Genomic DNA, 18626 nt, shown 5'->3' with positions numbered 1-18626 from the left:
GGGAGATTGCCCTAAACCTACTTTTAGGAAGAGAGGACTGCGGCCCTCTTGACATAGTTAAGTCCCAAGACCTCAATGCCGAAATGAGATTGCTTTTGAGCATAGTTAACCGGGTCTTGTTTCCAAAAACCGGTCGCTTCGATTTTGTTTCGGAGCGAGACTTAGCTATTATGCACCATATCTTGCTAGGGATTCCCCTAAACCTCCCTAGGCTCATGTTGAACTACATCTCTATATGTCATAGGTATTCCAGATTTAGCATACCTTATGGGATGGTTTTCACCCTACTGTTCAAACATTTTAAGGTTCCAATTCCTGAAAATGAGCCAGAAAAACCTTTGAGAAACACTGACTATTACAATGAGAGCACATTACATAGGATGGAGTTTCACAAGAAAGACGGGTCTTGGGTTAAGGCCCCTAAAAGAAAATCCCAAACCATAGAGCCTGAGATCCCACATCAGGAGCCTGACCACCTCTCTCCTCCACATAGCCCTATGGCCTTTCCGATGTACCTTCCAGCTCGGCTAGACCATCCACCTCAGTGCCTCCTCCTCCAGTCAGTGGATCACTGTCCCTATCAGATGAGCAGATGCACACCCTAGCATCTGTGATATGCCAGCAGATGAGGGAAGAGATGAGATCAATAGTCTCTGCTGAGTTAGCTCCCATCCGTACCTCACATGAAGCACTCCTACAAGAATTAAAGGAAATCAAAGCTCAGATAGAAGCTACAGCGTCAGAATTGGTTCATGTGGGAACAAGCCAAACCTTAAGATCAATTGAGATACAGGCTGAATTGAAGATCATATCGGATGGTCTTCAAGAGTTGACGAGCCCTGGAGGCAATGTGGGCACTGTGGCTACCCAACTTAGAGGAAGAATTGAAAGGGCAACTCATGAATTTGAAGCACTAGTGACAGCCTTCAATCAGTCTCAGGGAAATCAATTTAAAACCCTAATGGATGCAATAACTGGGTTTATAGAGGCTGCTGCTGGGGCTATTGAGCGTGGTCGCTGGTGAGGGACATTTTGTAGACATCTAGGGTTCATCTTTTTGTAAAACCCTAGGCTTATTTGAAACTTCTTTTGTATTAGCCATCAATACTTGTAATGACTTCAAATGATTGTAATACAATATGAAGGTCATATCTTTCTTTTTGAAACTTTGTGTATATTTCTAATTCTGTGGTATCAAACTCTGTGTATGTTTCTAATTCTGATGCTTTGAATGATCAAACTTAACAATGTGCAATAATATTACTCCTTTCCCAACTTGACAATGCATATGAAAAAGGGGGAGCACAACCTGTAATAACTGCATTTGAAAGGTCTGAAATGAACTCCAAAACAAAGGGGGAGTGAAATGAATGCTGAATTCATTAATAGAAATAACTTGGAAAGAGGGAGCATAACTTGAATATCCTTGAGTGATTCATGGTAATATGCTGAATTCTAATAGGAATTGCGTTTTAGGTACCTAAGAAAAATTTGTCCCCTTCATTGTTGATGACAAAAAGGGGGAGTAGAACCAATATATGGAATAGAACCAATATATGGAATGCAAAATACAAAATTTACACTCATACTTAAAAGTTGAATTAGAAAAGATAAAATTGAAGAATATTGGCTTTAAGACAATTGTCCTTCTGGAAAAGAAAGGGGGAGTCAAAAAGTATTTAGCTTTCAATTGTCTTTAGCATCAATATTTCATTAATTTACATTTTAACTTGATTCAAATTCAGTTGATATGCCAAAATTGCTCAAGAGCTACTAAGATCAATACTTATGCATAAGGATAGAACTGAAAGTTGACTATATTGAATTATGCACACTGTATCTAGCTCTAACCAAAACATAATACTTGTACATCTGAACAAATACTGTGTATATGTTTAAATTTTAAATTTTGCATATACTCAGTATTTTGTCATCATCAAAAAGGGAGAGATTGTTGACCCCCTAATGGATTTTGATGAATACAAAATACTAGAGTATAATTCCCTTTATATTAACAATTTATTTGAGGATTTCAGGTGTTTAACTAAGAATATTGTTAAGAATTGTCAAGGCATGTTCCCATATTTTTCAAGGATTTTTTGAAGATTTTTTGAGATGAAGAAAATAGATCAAGGACAGCCGAGACGTCTCCGGTTTGTCCCAGAGACGTCTCTGGCACGAAGAGGATGAATTGGCACGTCTGGAGACGTCCCCGGCACCTGGCGAGGCGTCTCGCAGGGTCGGAGTCGACTCCCGACTCTGCAGAGTCGACTCTCTCAGAGACGGCAGAAAGGCCGATTTCAAGGGATGCGCGCGAGTCGTCTCCGAAGGACGCGGAGTCGTCCCCACGCATAAAAAGCAAACTTTCCGAGACGTTCCCAGAAAGCGCGGAGTCGACTCTCTCAGGGGATTCCAGAGGACTTGTTTTTCGGTGATAAAACTGCGGAGTCGTCCCCGACGTCGCGGAGTCGTCCCCATGCAAAAAGCGCAAACATCCCGAGACGTCCCCGTAAAGTGCCGAGCCGACTCTCTCAGAAAAACAGAAAAACAAGCATTCAAGCTGTTCTTCTTCAGAGACGTCCCCGTAAAGCGTCGAGTCGACTCCAAACATCGTCAAAAGAATTTTTATACAGCCGAGACGTCTCGCGTTCAAGCGGAGACGTCTCCGGAGCGCCTGGGACGCGACTGACACACTTTTGCAGGTTTGTTTGAATTTCAAACGGCTATATTTTTGTGTCTAACGGATCTATTGCTTGTAGGGCTATAAAAGGGAGCTTTTAAGTGCCTTTAAACAACTTATCACCAACCAAACACAAGATCATTCAAGAGAGAAGAAAGAGAAAGAGGTTCAAGGGAGTTAGTGCTTTCAAGAGGAGAAATCAAGTGCATTCAAGCTTTCCCATCTGATTTCGTGCTCAACTACTCACTCCCACTCGGCATTCAAAGCTCGCATTCAAGCAAACGTGATCCATATCGGAAGAACCACCATCACCCACGCTTCCAACAGCAAAAAGGGTTCTTCCGGTTTTGTTGTTTTTCATTGATATATTTGCTTTCTTAAGAGCTTTCAAATCTTTGTAAAACATTTGATTATTGTGCTTGTTCTAGTCAAGGGACTTGGAACAGGGATAGGCGTCCCAAGCCTAGGTTAAATTGGGGGATTGTAGGGTTCGTTGTTAGCCCGGGGTAAAACAACGAGTTGGGTAGTGCACTCGCAAAACTACCGGACTGTAATCGCTGATTATAGTGAAAATTTCCAAAAGTGTTTGGGGAGTGGATGTAGGAGCAGTGGAAGCTCCGAACCACTATAAATCTTTGTGTGTTTGCGTTTGATTGTGGTTGCAACTTTAGCTTCACCTTTGCACATACACTTGTGTGTTTTGTTTTAATTAGACAAAAAGTTTTAAGACACCCAATTCACCCCCCTCTTGGGTGACCATCTCTGGGCAACAACCACCATCACAGTATCATGATATGCTGCAACAGCAAGCAATATTCGAATGGACTTCAGCAATGCTACAGGGTGAAAAGTATCCTTATAATCAGTACTTTCGCACTGACTATAACCTTTCGCCATTAGCCTTGCCTTATAGGTCTCTACCTAGCCATCCGAACTTAATTTTCTCTTGTAGATCCATTTATACCCAATAGGTACTATACCTTCTGGTGGATCTACTAAGGTTCAGACTTGGTTGGAATGCATGGAGTCCATCTCTGACTCATCACTTCCAGCCATCTCTCGGAATCGATGTCTAACATCGCCTCGTTTTAGGTATTAAGATCCTTACCTTGATCCCTATCTCCCATGAGGAACACTTCCTCTACATCCTCTGTAAGCATACCTAAGTATCTTTCAGGCGGACGGAAGATCCTACTAGATTTACGAGGTGGAGGAGGTACTACGTGTACTGGCTTAATATAAATAGGTTCTATAGGCACAATGGCTCGTTGCTGTTTTGAGACTTTCTCTTCAAGCTCAATTTTCCTCCCACTGTCTCTGTCAAGGATAAACTATTTTCCATGAAGATAGCATCTAGGCTCACAAACACTTTGTGATCCTTTGGGACGAAAAGTCGTATCCTAAAGACTCTTTAGGATATCCTTTAAAATGAGCATTAATTGTCCTATCCTCTAACTTGTCCGCCTGTTGTCGCTTGAGTTGAGCTGGACATCCCCAAATCTTGAGATAACCAAGACTCAGCTTCTTACCATGTCATATCTCATATGGTGTGGTAGGAACGGACTTTTAGAGGGAACTCTATTCAATAAGTAAATAGTTGAAAATAGGGCATCTATCTAAAGAAACAAGGATAAATCAGTGAAGCTCATCATGGACCGGACCATATCCAATAGAGTCTGATTCCTCCTCTCTGACACTCCGTTGAGCTGAGATGTACCAGGAGGAGTCCATTATGAAACTATACCATTCTTCTTGAGATAATCACGGAACTCTCCACTAAGGTATTCACTTTCTCGATCTGATCGAAGAACTTTAATAAGTTTTTCTGTTTATTTTTCTACTTCACATCTCAACTCTTTGAACCTTTCAAAAGTTTCAGATTTGTGTATCATACACATATCCATACCGTGAGTAATCATCGATAAATGAAGTAAAAAATTACAACCCCTAGCCTGCACATCGAATGGGCCACACACAACAGTGTGTATTAGGGTAAGTATTTCAGTGGACCTTCCTGTGTCCTACAAAGGATAATTTGGCCATCTTTTCTTGAAGGCAGAATTTACAAATCGAATATGACTCGAAAGTCAATGAGCCAAAAAGCTCATATTTCTCCAATTTGTTTATTCTATCTTCTCCTATATGGCCAAGCCTGAGGTGCCACAAATACTTTAGATTTATCTCATTTCTGGATCTATTAGATCCTATGGTATTTACTGTTTGCTCAGATACATTTACAGATACATCCATATGTATGTGATAGAAACTGTCAATCATAAAACCACGTTGAACCAATTTATTTCTCAAATAAATGGAAAAGTAGTCTTATAAAAATCTTTCTGTGCTAAACAAGATACAGAAATCAAATTTCTACTAGCAACAGGTAACAATCCCAAAGTATCCTGAGCATATCTGACATACCTTCTTAAGGTCTGTCACCCTTCATGTTCTTTATGCTTCCCATGTATGTAGGGCAATTCCTCTTTCAATGGCCGTCCATGATGCAATGAAAACACTTTTCCTTGCAATTGGCCTTTTTCTTGGAACTTTCTTACGTGGCGTTTTCTCAGTCTTCTGCTTCTTCGCAGGCTTCTTCTTCTTCCAAATAGACTCTCTCTTGGAAGTAGAAACCAACTCGATAGCGAGAACGATGCCCCTTGAACTCTTCAAGGTCCCTAAGGTAGTTACCAATTTATTTAACAATTCTATTTTGGTGCATACAATCTTGTTCATATGGTAATTTACTATAAACTGTCCATATGAAGCTAGAAGGGATTGTGGGATCAAATCCGTTTGCAATTCCTTGTGCATGGTCATGCCGAGCTTCTTAAGCTTCTCTAAGTCCTTTATTATGGTCAAACTATGATCATGGACAGACTGCCCATCGCGCATCTTGGCCTTGAAGAGCCTCATGGACACTTCAAACCAAGCTGCGTGACTCTGATCATCATACAACTCTTACCGGTGATTTAATATGTCCCTGGCAGTCTCATGTTCTCATGCTGGCATTGTAATTCATTGGACATAGATGCCATTGTGCAGCACCTAACTTTATTGTCATTGTTCGTCCACTTAGCATGCGTCTTACGCTGATCAGTAATCGGATAGATTGGTAACACGGGGATTCCATGGTTTAGCACATACCCTAATTTCTCACAATTCAAAACTATTTTAAAATTTGCTGAGCCAGTCTTTATAATTGGATTTGGTCAAACGATTGTTCTATAAGATATGAGTTAAAAGTCTAGAAGCTGACATTGTAAACCTCAGAGAGTAAAGATTCTAGTTAGAATTTTGTACTTGATCTTAATTTGTTCTAGGATCTTTTAGAACAAATGTGCCTCCCACTATTTTCTCGAATTCCTCACACTCCCTTAGTAGGAAAACGGAAAACCTACACGACTAGGATTTCTAGTGGGTGCTGCGGTCCCACCGATTTATAGGCCACCTCACCTAATAGTTATTGGTGACACATAAATGGATGAGTGTACAACTCTTGTATAATGCTTCTCAAGCATGTTGCAATGCTACTTTGTCTCTAAGCCATGAAGACCTCACCTAATAGTTATTGGTCACATTTCTTAGTTAAGTCAGACCCACCGTATAACCGTAGAAATAAAGTCATCATTGGGTCCTCACCTAACAGTTATTGGTGCCCAACCCCACCTTTATCCTACAACATCTCATGTCTATAGAGAGGTATAGCCCCCCGATGCAACTTGCCCACTGTATCCAGCCGAGACAAATCAACATCAGAAAGACCTTAGCAGCTCTACTACGGTGGAAGACCTATGGACTTAATATTGGTTAATCATGTCTTAGTGTTTCCAACCTTGAGCTCTTCATAAGAGGTAATCGAACAATTGGCCAGGTAAGCAGGTGGGAGGCTCCCCTTACTCAGAGAGTAAGGTCCTAATTAAGTAACCACCTTTCATACTTTCCTAGACACCAATTAGTTCAATTAATCTAATATGACTCGCTCATGTTGGTTCACTCTCAACTTGATTGAGGAGGTTTTAGTTTAGGTCTCATTGGGTTTGCTACATCACATGTAAACCTATCTACCCCGCTCTCATTTACATCACATGCAAACGGCACATCGCAGGCAGTTATAATCGCAGCAATAAATAAAGCTAAACTTTAAATAGGTGATGATCATGGATTCTAATTAGGTCATATTACAAGCACATGCACGTCAATCGATCAACTGGTCTTCAACTCTTGAATTGGTTCCAAGCCTCCTTGATTCGATTCTTGACCAACTCTTGATCCAATCGCCATCAACCGCTCAGATCGCCGTTCATCTCATGCACTATCTTCGACTGATCATTGACGTACATTACATCACAGAAATACAACCAGATATAGAAATAAATTACATCCCTTTTAGGAGGCACGCAGGCCCCTCAAAACATCAAATAAGATGCATGCAAGCATCTGAAAATATTACATGACATTACAGATCACATCGCAGGTCTTTACATTTGATACCAAAAGGGTTTGAATCCTATGATCATCACCACATGCATCTTATGCATGATTTTATCTAATCTGATTTTAATTTTATTATGCAACCATCTGAGATCCAGACCATGCAATACCTTAATTTTAAACATCATAATCACATCATAATTTTAAAACTAACATCGCATGATCGATCTAACAAAATCAGCATGCTGAAAATTTCAGCATCACAAAATTTCAGGCAAAATTTTTCAACATGCATAATAATTAAAAAATTAGAACTAATTCATAATCAATTAACTATTATCTTAATTGGATCCCCAAAACCTTGGCTCTGATACCACTGTTGGATTGCCCCGCAGCGGCGCGACGATCGTGGCGGAATCCGCATGCCGGGCCCGGTGCATCGCATACGCCGGAACAGGATCGGGTGGATTTCAAAAATTTTCTGAATCAGAACGATTCAGAACCCTTTTGAATTCAGATGGAAACTAAACTAAGATCTAATAATTAATTATGAATTGTTAAACTACCAGCAAATCAGAAATCTAAAAATTCAAATGAAGATCTCATCTTCACCTTTGTGCGGGTAGAAGAACACCGCAACCGATGATCGTGGTTTGGTTCCTTGTAGCCGCACAAACGTCCGACCTCTACAAGTATCCACACGAGGTTGCTGAAGATCAGAGATGGGGCTTCACCGGGGTGCTAGCTCCTTGCAAAAGCCTCTCTTGGATGTCGAAGAAGAAGGAAGAAGAAATCACAGGGATCCCACCTTGTGCAGCCTTCAAAAGGAAGAAGAAAACCCTTCACTGTTTTTTATTCTTTTCTCTCCCTTTTTGCTGATTTAAAATCCCAAAAATTTCCTTGCTGCCCCATGCCTGGGAGAAGATGTCTCACGGATGCTTGGGGCATTGAGCTTCATTAATAAGGCTCTCCAAAAAACTAGGCGCCAGGATTCCTAGTCTTTTTAGGTTTTCTGGTGCCCTTCCCTTTATGGCGGGCCCCTTGATTCTTGGAAAGAATCAAGGGGCACTGGCTCATAGCAAAGAAGGAGAGGGGGCCACGCCCCTCCTTGCTCTCTTGGCTGCCCCCTCTTTCCTATTTTGACCCCTCAAAATAAGGCATCAAGAGGGAGGTTCTATTCAGGGAAAATGGCTGAATTTAGGAAGGATTTTAGGGACTCGATCTAACCAACCCTTGACTAGGATTTGAGTCAAATTTCTTTGGGTCAGACCCAACATAATTTGACTCAATTAATCAGCAATAAAAGACTTAATTATAATCTAATTATAATAATTTAATTCTTCCATTTAACTCACTAACTCTTAGTGGGTTATTTCGAACATCAATCTTATTGACAATTGACATTGTGATTCCAAATCACAATTCGACAATCCTAATAATCATAACCTCTAATGTGTGTGACCTCATAGGTTCTAATCTGACTGGTAATGAGACATATCGAGATCTCCATCTCAATATCACTGAAACACCTTTCAGTGGACTGAAACACTTTCAGTTCTACTCGTCAGGGTTTACCGATCATCAGGTAAATGCCCGTGAGTCCCGACATCCACAAGTGACACCTAGCAGTATGTAGTGGCAACGCAGTAGAATAGAATAATGAACCTCTAGGTGCAGTTATCGTATGATACAGTCCTTCTATCGTGGATCCCTACAGGACGGAGGTCATGGACAACTCGTCAAACCCCATCGTCTGTCATATGTCAAGATTTATTCGACTTAAGTTCGAGAGTGGAAAACTCTTTCTCCACTATTTTTACTGCCCCGGCCGAGGTCTTACGAACTCAGTCTTATAAATCATATAGGATCTCTCCTTATCTATCAAGGTCGATAGATTCCATATAGGTGCATACCCTACTCCTACAGTAAACCTACTGCAGCCAATCTACACTGCATGGACCCATATGTCTAGAGACCATGTATACATGCAGTCAAACTACAATAACCTCACTGTGAGTAGCCGAAGCACCGCAGGTCAAAGGACCAGTCACACTACTACAACATCAAGCAAGTCACTGACGAGTGGATAGATATCCAAGTGACTTTTTATTTTGGTCACGCTCAGTACCCTTGTTCTCTAACAAGCACTTGCACAATTGCTCCAGTGTCCCTACACTGTGGACTCAAAACTCATCCAGCAATATGTGCACTAATCTCAGCGGATCAATCCCCATCCTTGTGATGATCCATCGATCAGAAGCAATTCAGAAATTAATCACCAATGATACATGCCTCAAATTCTCAACTCTTGAGAATATGCGTCATCATCTTATTAATTTCTTGGACGATTCATGGACACATAAGAACATGAATGAAAGAATGCCCAACTTAATAAATTTATAATTAGGTCAAGTACAAATTTATATTTCAGAATAAAATAATGCGTCAACTAAATTGGCTTCTAGGGCATACTTCTGACATAGACACAGGTGACCACAACCAACACCACACAACAATTTGACCCTATTAGTCTTAGAATTAAGTGAGGTTTAGTAGCTTCTTAAATCTAGTTGCACAGAGATTTATCAGGTTAAAAAGTTTCTGAAATTCTCTCTAGATTAGACAGCTCCTAATCTCCCTTTCAGATTAAGCTTGAGCTTACCAGTTAAGCGATCCAGTAACCAGTGACCAGAAAAATTCCGGGGTGTGTGGTGGTGCCAGAAGGGATATACCGATACCACAATACCCGTAACAGTTCTTACTATTGTAAAACTTTCCTAGACATCACCAATTACTAAATCCTCACTGGGGTGGCTTTCAGCTGCTTCTTTCCAAGAGCCTAATTGAGCTCGAAAACCCTAAGGCCAACGTCTAATTGATTTTAATTTAATTTGGCTTAGGATATGTATGCAAGGTGGTGATTTTTGGGCTAAGGACAGGTAATGACTTCCCGACCTTATCTTTTTAATGGATTTTGCCCTTAAATTATTTTATGCAAATGCTTAATACTAAATGCAGCAAATAATCAATATTTTTTTAAAGTTTATGCAATATCATTAGGTTGTACTGATTAAATGAGCAAGCAATTTTTTTTTAATATTTACTATTTTCTTAATTTTTTTTATTATTTAAATTTTTATATAGCAATAACTTGAATGTAAACTAAACACAATCCTTATGAGTCAATCAATCTCCGAATGCCCGTTGAATAAGCTCTAGAGATTACTCCGTGAGGAGCCCCAATAGAGGTATGATCACCTCGGAGGATTGCACCCTATCAATTACTAGCAAAAATAATATTTTTTTAATTTTTTTTTGATTTAATTAATTTTTTTTATTATTTTTTTTAAAATTTAAATTTCAAATTTTGAATCATAGAATTCAAATTTTGAATTTAAAGTTTCGAATTTTTGACTTTTGGAAATTTTTTCAATTTTTTTTAATTATCTTTTTTTAATATTTTTTTACTTTTTTAAAAAAAAATTTAAATTTTGAATTTCAAATTTCAGAATTTAATAACTATGAAAATATTAACTAAAAATAGTCAAAATAAGAAAAATTAATAAAAATAAAAACTTACTACTGGAGTGCGTTCACTCCGGGCATCCAAAATCCGATTTGATCTTCGTGATCGTTCTTTCTTCTCGATTTGCCTTCCCGACAACGGCGCCAAAATTCTGTTCATCCAATTTCTGTTTACTTAAAAATATGCTAAACAGATCGTTGTTAGAACCGACAAACAAAGTTTAATTTAATTTTACTCTTACCTTTCCTACTCGAAGAATAGCGGTTGTAAGAGGTCGATCCATAGGGAGGCGATTGGAGTTGCATAAAAATTAAAACGTTCACTCGGATTTGAAATTGATTTTTGAATGATAAAAGGAAAACATTACGTCGGGGATGTTTGAATGATTCTTTGGTCTACCGGAGAATGTTTTCTACTTGAAATTAACGGAAAGACAGGTACTTAAATTCAAGGATCATTTATATATTTAATGAAAAAGAAAACTCTGGCATAAAATTGATGAAAACAGTGCTAGGAATATTGAAGACTAGAACATCGATTGCATGAAGGAAGATTTAATTGTATTGCATAAAAAAGAAGAAAGATTACAGAATTTGGAGAACGGAAATTAAAAATAATAGAAATTAAAACTTTAGCATAAATAGATCTCTCTATTAAACTAATACTAAAAACCCCAAGACAACATGCTCTTGAAATAAAACTCTTACCAAAAACATTGCTCTCAATTAAGATAAAAATAAATAAATAAGAACAACATGATACTCAAAACAGAACGACTAAACACAAATTAAAAACATAACCTCTTAAAAAAAAAAACTATAAAGAAAACACAAGAAACGTAATGCTCTGTTTTCATATTGAAAATAGAGCACTGCTGGTCCGCCCCCCCTCTTCTTCGTTCCCGACCTCCCCTTTTATAGATCGCCCTCCACCCCTTGAAGCCGGCGATGGATGGCTGGATTATGGGCGGAAGGAGAGGGCAGACGCGGTAGAGGCTTGGATCACGGAATTGCTGGGGCTTCCTTCACGGATGGAAGATCTGGGACGGGACGCGATGCAGGGGCGCTGATTCGGGGATGGATCGCGGAAGGAAGGAGACGCGGAAGAGGCGGAGGAGGGGTGCTACGGATTCTTTGACGTGGATCCACATGAGGGGCGCTGATTCGGGGAGGGAGCTGAGAGGATGCGGCTTGCAATCGGGCGTGGGAGGCTACTGTAAATGCGTTGGGTCGAGCGGAAGAAGCCGTGAGGATCGTGCACTGCTGCATCACGGAGGAGGGATGTTGATCACGGGGCTTCACGAGCGGCTGGGTCGCGGATGGAATCCGGAATGCTTCATGGCTGGTCGCAGCGGGATCGACGGGAGGTAGATGTGCGGACGCTTGGAGGAGGCTGTGAACTTCCTTCTTTGGGCCAAGAGGGGGACGCGATGCAGGGATTCCAGGAGGAGCGGACGTGGGCGTTGCTGGCACGCTGTTGATGGCTTCACACGTGAAGCTTGGAATGGGCTAGGGTCTCCCGTGATCGCATGGACCGACTGGACTTGAATGCTTAGGCTCACGCGATGGGGAAGAAAGCTAGGATTTTGATGCGACTCGGACGCTAGAAAATTCTGGGAGCATGTTGGGATTGAAGGCTGAACACCGTTGATGATGGAAGAGGTCCAGTTGCATCGTGGGGCTGAGCTCCATCACGTGGAGATGCTGGCTTGACTTGAGCTCGGGCTGCCGGACATTAGGCTCAAACCCAATGTTAATTGGTTTCTTGGATTACTCGCACTGAAGCACAAATACAACATTAATTAGTTAATTTTATTATTAATGATTAGCTATAATACTAATTAAGATGGTATGACGATTGCACTTTTGTGCTCTCATTATGATGAAAAGTTCTGTCAATCTCAGAATCAAATGGGGTTAACTTATCCCTTAATGATCTTCTACCATGCATACATTATCAACAATTCATTAGATTTGACTCCTAAAATGAACGAAATCCTAAGAGAAAAGAAGAAGGGCTAGACCAAGATGATCACAATCAACACCACACAACAGATTGGCTCTTTAATCTTGAGATTAAAGAAGGTTTAGTAGCTTTTAATCTAGTTGCATAGAGATTTATTAGGTTAAAAAGTTTCTGAAATTCTCTCCTAGATTAGACAGCTCCTAATCTCCCTTTCAGATTAAGCTTGAGCTTACCAGTTAAGCGATCCAGTAACAAGTGACCAGAAAAGTTCCGAAATGTGTGGTGGTGCCAGAAAGGATACACCAATACCATAATATCCGTAACAGTTCTTACTGTTGCAAAACTTTCCTAGACATTACTAATTACTAAATTCTCACTAGAGTGGCTTTCAGCCGCTTCTTTCTAAGAGCCTAATTGAGCTCGAAAATCCTAAGGCCAACGTCTAATTGATTTTAATTTAATTTAGCTTAGGATATGTATGTAAGGTGGTGATTTTTGGACTAAGGACAGGTAATGACTTTCCGACCTTATCTTTTTAATGGGTTTTGCCCTTAAATTATTTTATGCAAATGCTTAATACTAAATGCAGCACATATTCAATGATTTTTTAAAGTTTATGGAATGTTATTAGGTTGTACTGATTAAATGAGCAAGCAAATATTTTTTTTTATATTTATTTTTATTTTTCTTTAATTTTTTTAATTTTATATTTTTTATTTAAATTTTTATATATGAATAACTTGAATGTAAACTAAAACTAATCCTTATGCGTCAGTCAATTTCCGAATGCCCGTTGAATAAGCTCTGGAGATTACTCCGTGAGGAGCCCCAATAGAGGTATGATAACCTCGGAGGATTGCACCCTATCAATTACTAGCAAAAATATTAAATTTTTTTAATTATTTATTTTTTTTATTTTTTTGATTAGATTTCAAATTTCAAATTTCAGAATTCAAATTTTGAATTTAAATTTTTAAATTTTAGAATTTTGGAATATTTTTTTTAATTTTTATTTTTTTCTCAAAATTTTAAATTTTAAATTTCAAATTTCAAAATTTAATAATTACGAAATTATTAACTAAAGATAATCAAAACAAGAAAAATTAAAAAAAAACTTACGACCGGAGTGCATTCACTTCGGGCATTCAAAATTCGATTGGATCTTCGTGATCGTTCTTGGTTCTCGATTTGCCTCTCCGATAACGGCGCCAAAATTTTGTTGTCGAATTTCTGTTTGCCTAAAAATATGTTAAACGGATCGTTGTTAGAACCGACAAACAAAGTTTAATTTAATTTTACTCTTACCTTTTCTACTCGAAAAATAGTGGTCATAAGAGGTTGATCCACAGGGAGGCGATTGGAATTGCATAAAAATTAAAACGTTCACTCGGATTCGAAATCGATTCTTGAATAACAAAAGAAAAACATTACTTCGAGGATGTTTGAATGATTCTCTAGGCTATCAGAGAATGTTTTCTACTTTGAAATTGACAAAAAAACAAGTATTTAAAAAAATATTTATATATTTAACTAATCAAAGAAAAGCTTTGGCATAAATTAAAATGGATGAAAACAAGAAGATTGAAGTGAACACAAATTGTATAAAGGAAGATTTAATGCATTGCATAAAAAGAAAAATTACAGAAGTTGAAGAACGGAGCTTAAAAATAACAGAAATTAAAAACAACAGAAATTAAAGCTTTAGCATAAATAAAACTCTCTATTAGACTAAAACTAAAAACCCCAAAACAACATGCTCTCAAAATAAAACTCTTACTAAAAAAATACATTGCTCTCAATTAAAATAAAAAAAATAAGAACAATATGATACTCAAAATAGAAACACTAAACACAAATTAAAAACATAACCTCTTAAAAAAAAACAACTAAAACAAAAAAAAATAAAAGAAACGTAATGCTCTGTTTTCAGATTGAAAACAAAGCACTGCTTGTCCGCCTCCTTCCCGACTGCCACCTCCCTTCTTCTTTTCCAAAAACCGAGCCGAGAACCCCTGTTTCCTTGGCCTCCACCTAGCACCCCTCCTCCCCCCTCCTCCTCTCGTTCTCCTCCTCTCTTATATAGATCCCATCAGCAAGCATGTGGAGAGGATGCGTGATCGACAATGGGAGAGGCATCCCGACTGGCCGCGTGATCCTTGGCGTGATGCGGAAGAGGATGATGCGGGATCTTTGCTGGGAGGAGGCTAGATTGGCTCCGAAAGAGATGCGGACGGCTGGAAGGAGCGGATCCGTGAATCAGCTGGGCAGATCGCAATCAACGGGATGCTTCAAGGCTGGGAGAATGGCTGAGGATTGGGTCGTCCGGGAATCTGGAATCTGGGGGAGAATCACGGGATCGCTGATCTGGAAGGGAGCTAGGAATGTGGACTTGATCCGTGGAGCTCGGAAGAGGAGGAGAACGTGGATCCAGATGATGGGTTTCCTCCTTTGGGTGCCAGATTGGAAGCGGGAGGAGATGGATTATCAGCTGCTGGGATGCTGGGAGGAGCCGAATCAGGACAACGGGGCTGCTTGGAGGAGCCGATCACAGCTTAATCGTTGATGGAACGCACGGCTCGGCTGATCGTGGACGGGTGCTGGAATGGGCGGAAGAAGAGGCAGAGGAGGGGGGTCTTGAATCCGGAAGGGGGAGACTGCTGGCTGGACGCGATTCCTTGACGATGCATCGCAGGATCACTGGAGGGATTCGCTGGCTTCACGAGAAGGAGCTGGAACTCGGAAGAGAAGAAACGGACGGCTGCTGAACGTGGGACGTTGCTTCGATTGCGTTGATGGCGTGGAGGATTGGAAAATTGGTTGGATGGCTATGAGGCGTGGTGGGGACGCGCTGAAGACGCGGACGGGCTGGCACAGTCAAGTTGGTGTTGTAAGGGCGGACTGGGAGCTGGAGACGCGTCTGGGCTGATCGCGAGATCCCTGGAACGTCGCTGATGGTGTGAAGGATTGGGACGCGCTGGAAGGCTGGCTTGACTTGAGCTTGGGCTGCCGGGCATTGGGCTCAAACCCAATGTTATTGGGTCTCTTGAATTACTTGCACTCAAACACAAATACAACGTTAATTAGTTAATTTTATCATTAATGATTAGCTATAATACTAATTAAGATGGTACGATGATTGCACTTTTGTGCTCTCATCACGGAACCCTATCATTTAATAGTTGGACCTAACCAGAATCTTCGGTGGAGGCACCACACGCCTGCCAAAGAGATTGGGGCAAAATTATCACTAGAAATTGTTTGGTGAAACAATTGGTTCAGAACCTACCAATAGGTGCATATGGGTTGGCCGAGCCACACTCGGGCCCATATGCGATCAATTGGGTTCTAGTGCTCACTAAAGATTTAAGTGTAATTCTTCGAATTTGAGGTAGAGGCTACAAATTTGTATAAAATAGCAGGAGGACCTTTAGACTAAAATCCAAGTCTTTAGGGTATTGTCAATTCATATACTGATAGCCAATTTTCTTTTTATGCGGAAATGGCCACTAGTTTGTCATTTCGTTCATTGTTGGATAATGACAAGTTGACTGGACCCAATTTCAATAACTGGTTTAGGAAACTTCAGATTGTGCTAGAGCATGAACAGATCCTTTATGTGATAACGGATCTAGCACCTGAGCAGCCTGCCGCTAATGCACGGGGTACGATCAGAGAAACTTATCAGAAGTGACTCAATGATCATATCTGTTGGGAGCCCGCCCATGCCGCAGAAAATTAAAAAAAAATTCAGATGCAGCGGAAGAGGCATAAGCGGGATCAATCGTTCATCCTATGAACGTTGTTTAATAACCGTTCGTAGATAGATTAGAATTAAAAACTTTTAAACTAATTATGAAAATCAGATCTTCACCTTGTGCGAGTAGATGATCACCGCAAACTGAAGTTCGTGGTTTAGGATGAAGGTTCGCTTGAAGCCGTTCACGCGTCCGGCCTCTACGGGTATTCACACGAAGTAGAGATCCGATCAAAGCTTCCTTGTCTCCCCGGGGTGCTAGCTCCCTTGCAGAGACTTCTTTTAATGGCTGATGTCCTCCCTTTGAATCAACCCTTGATTGTGCTTGGGAGGAGGAAGAAGAAGGATGAAGTTTGAAGAAGAATCAAAGCCCCTGCAGCCTACTTCCTTTTCCCTGCGTTGGAACCAAGGAGGAGGCAAGAAGATGGCCGCCAAGCTTTCTTTTCTTCTCACCTTGCTTGCGGCTGAAAACCAAGGAGAGAAAGGGTGGCCACGAATTGGAGAGGGAGAGGGCTTCTAATCCAATACCCTAGGTGCCTCCCATAGCCCTTTATAAGCAAGTGGAGCTCCTAACTTTTAGGAGCTCCTTGATAACCTTCCAAGAGGGGCGCCGGCCCCTCTTGTTTGCCGCACCAAGCAAGAAAAAGGAGGAGGGGCGTGTGCCCCTCCTTCATGGTTAACCTAATCCTCCTCTAAGGAGAATTAAGAAGGTCACTTATGGTTAGGTCCTAATCTAATTAGGCTTGGACCAAGGGTGAACCAATTTGGGTTTAATCTAGGTAAGTCCTAATCCAATTAGGACTTAAATCAATTTTGACTCAATTGAACTCTTCAATTGTAATCCAATTAGGAGTCTTGTTAATTCATTAGATTAATAATTAATTAGAACTTAAGAAATCCTAATCCAATTAGGATTTATTCAATTTTAATCCTAATCCAATTAGGACTCTAATTTGAATCCAAAGTCCTAATCCAATTAGGACTTCTAGGAATCCTATTCTAAGTAGGAATCCAAATTGAATTCAAAATCGTAATCTAATTAGGATTGTTGGAATCCTATTCTAAGTAGAACTCCCAATCCTACTCCAAGTAGGATTTTCAGTCCTAATCCAATTAGGACTTCCGAAATCCTACTCCAAGTAGGATTCATGTTTAAGTCCAATTAATTAATTTCCATTATTCCTTCTTCAACTGATTATCAATCAAATTGATTAATCGTGATTCATAATCACATTTCAACCATCGGATCAGTCAATACTTCTAGTGTGTGTGACCCCATAGGTTCTATTCTGACTGGTAGTGAGATATATTGCGATCCCTATCACGATATCATTGAAAACTCCTTTCAATGGGTTGGAACGATTCCAACTCAACTCATTAGGGTTTATCGATCATCCAGATATTCCCTGTGAGTCTGACCATCCACCAGTGACACCTAGCAGAATGTAGTGGCTACCCAGCAGAATGGAATAATGAACCTCTAGGTGCAGTTATCGTATGATACAGTCCTACTATCGTGGATCCCTACAGGACGGAGGTCATGGACAACTCGTCAAACCCCATCCTCCGTCATATGTCAAGATTTATTTGACTTAAGCTTGAGAGTGGAAAACTCTTTCTCCACTGTACAATTTGTCCCGACCGAGGTCTTACGAACTCAGTCTTATAAATCACATAGGATCTCTCCTTGTCTATCAAGGTTGATAGATTTCTTATAGGTGCATACCCTACTCCTACAGTAAACCTACTGCAGCCAATCTACACTGCATGGACCCATATGGCTAGAGACCATGTATACGTGCAGTCAAACTACAATAACCTCACTGTGAGTAGCCGAAGCACCGTAGGTCAAAGGACCAGTCATACTACTGCAACATCAAGCAAGTCACTGACGAGTGGATAGACATCCAAGTGACTTCTTGTCTTGGTCACGCTCAGTACCCTTGTTCTCTAATAAGTACTTGCACAATTGCTCTAGTGTCCCTACACTGTGGACTCAAGACTCGTCCATCAAAGAAAGCAATATGTGCACTAATCTCAGCGGATCAATCACCGTCCTCGTGATGATCCATCGATCAGGAGCAATTCAGGAATTAATCACCAATGACACATGCCTCAAATTCTCAACTTTTGAGAATATGCGTCATCATCTTATTAATTTCTTGGACAATTCATGGACACATAAGAACATGAATGAAAAGAATGCCCAACTTAATTAGGTCAAGTACAAATTTATGTTCCAGAATAAAATAATGCGTCAGCCAAATTGG

Source organism: Phoenix dactylifera, chromosome 4 (genome assembly GCF_051530095.1).
Source record: "Phoenix dactylifera cultivar Ajwa chromosome 4, Ajwa_hap1_PhDact_Kaust_v1.1, whole genome shotgun sequence".
NCBI classification, from domain to species: Eukaryota; Viridiplantae; Streptophyta; class Magnoliopsida; order Arecales; family Arecaceae; genus Phoenix; species Phoenix dactylifera.
This window is presented reverse-complemented; position numbering follows the sequence as displayed.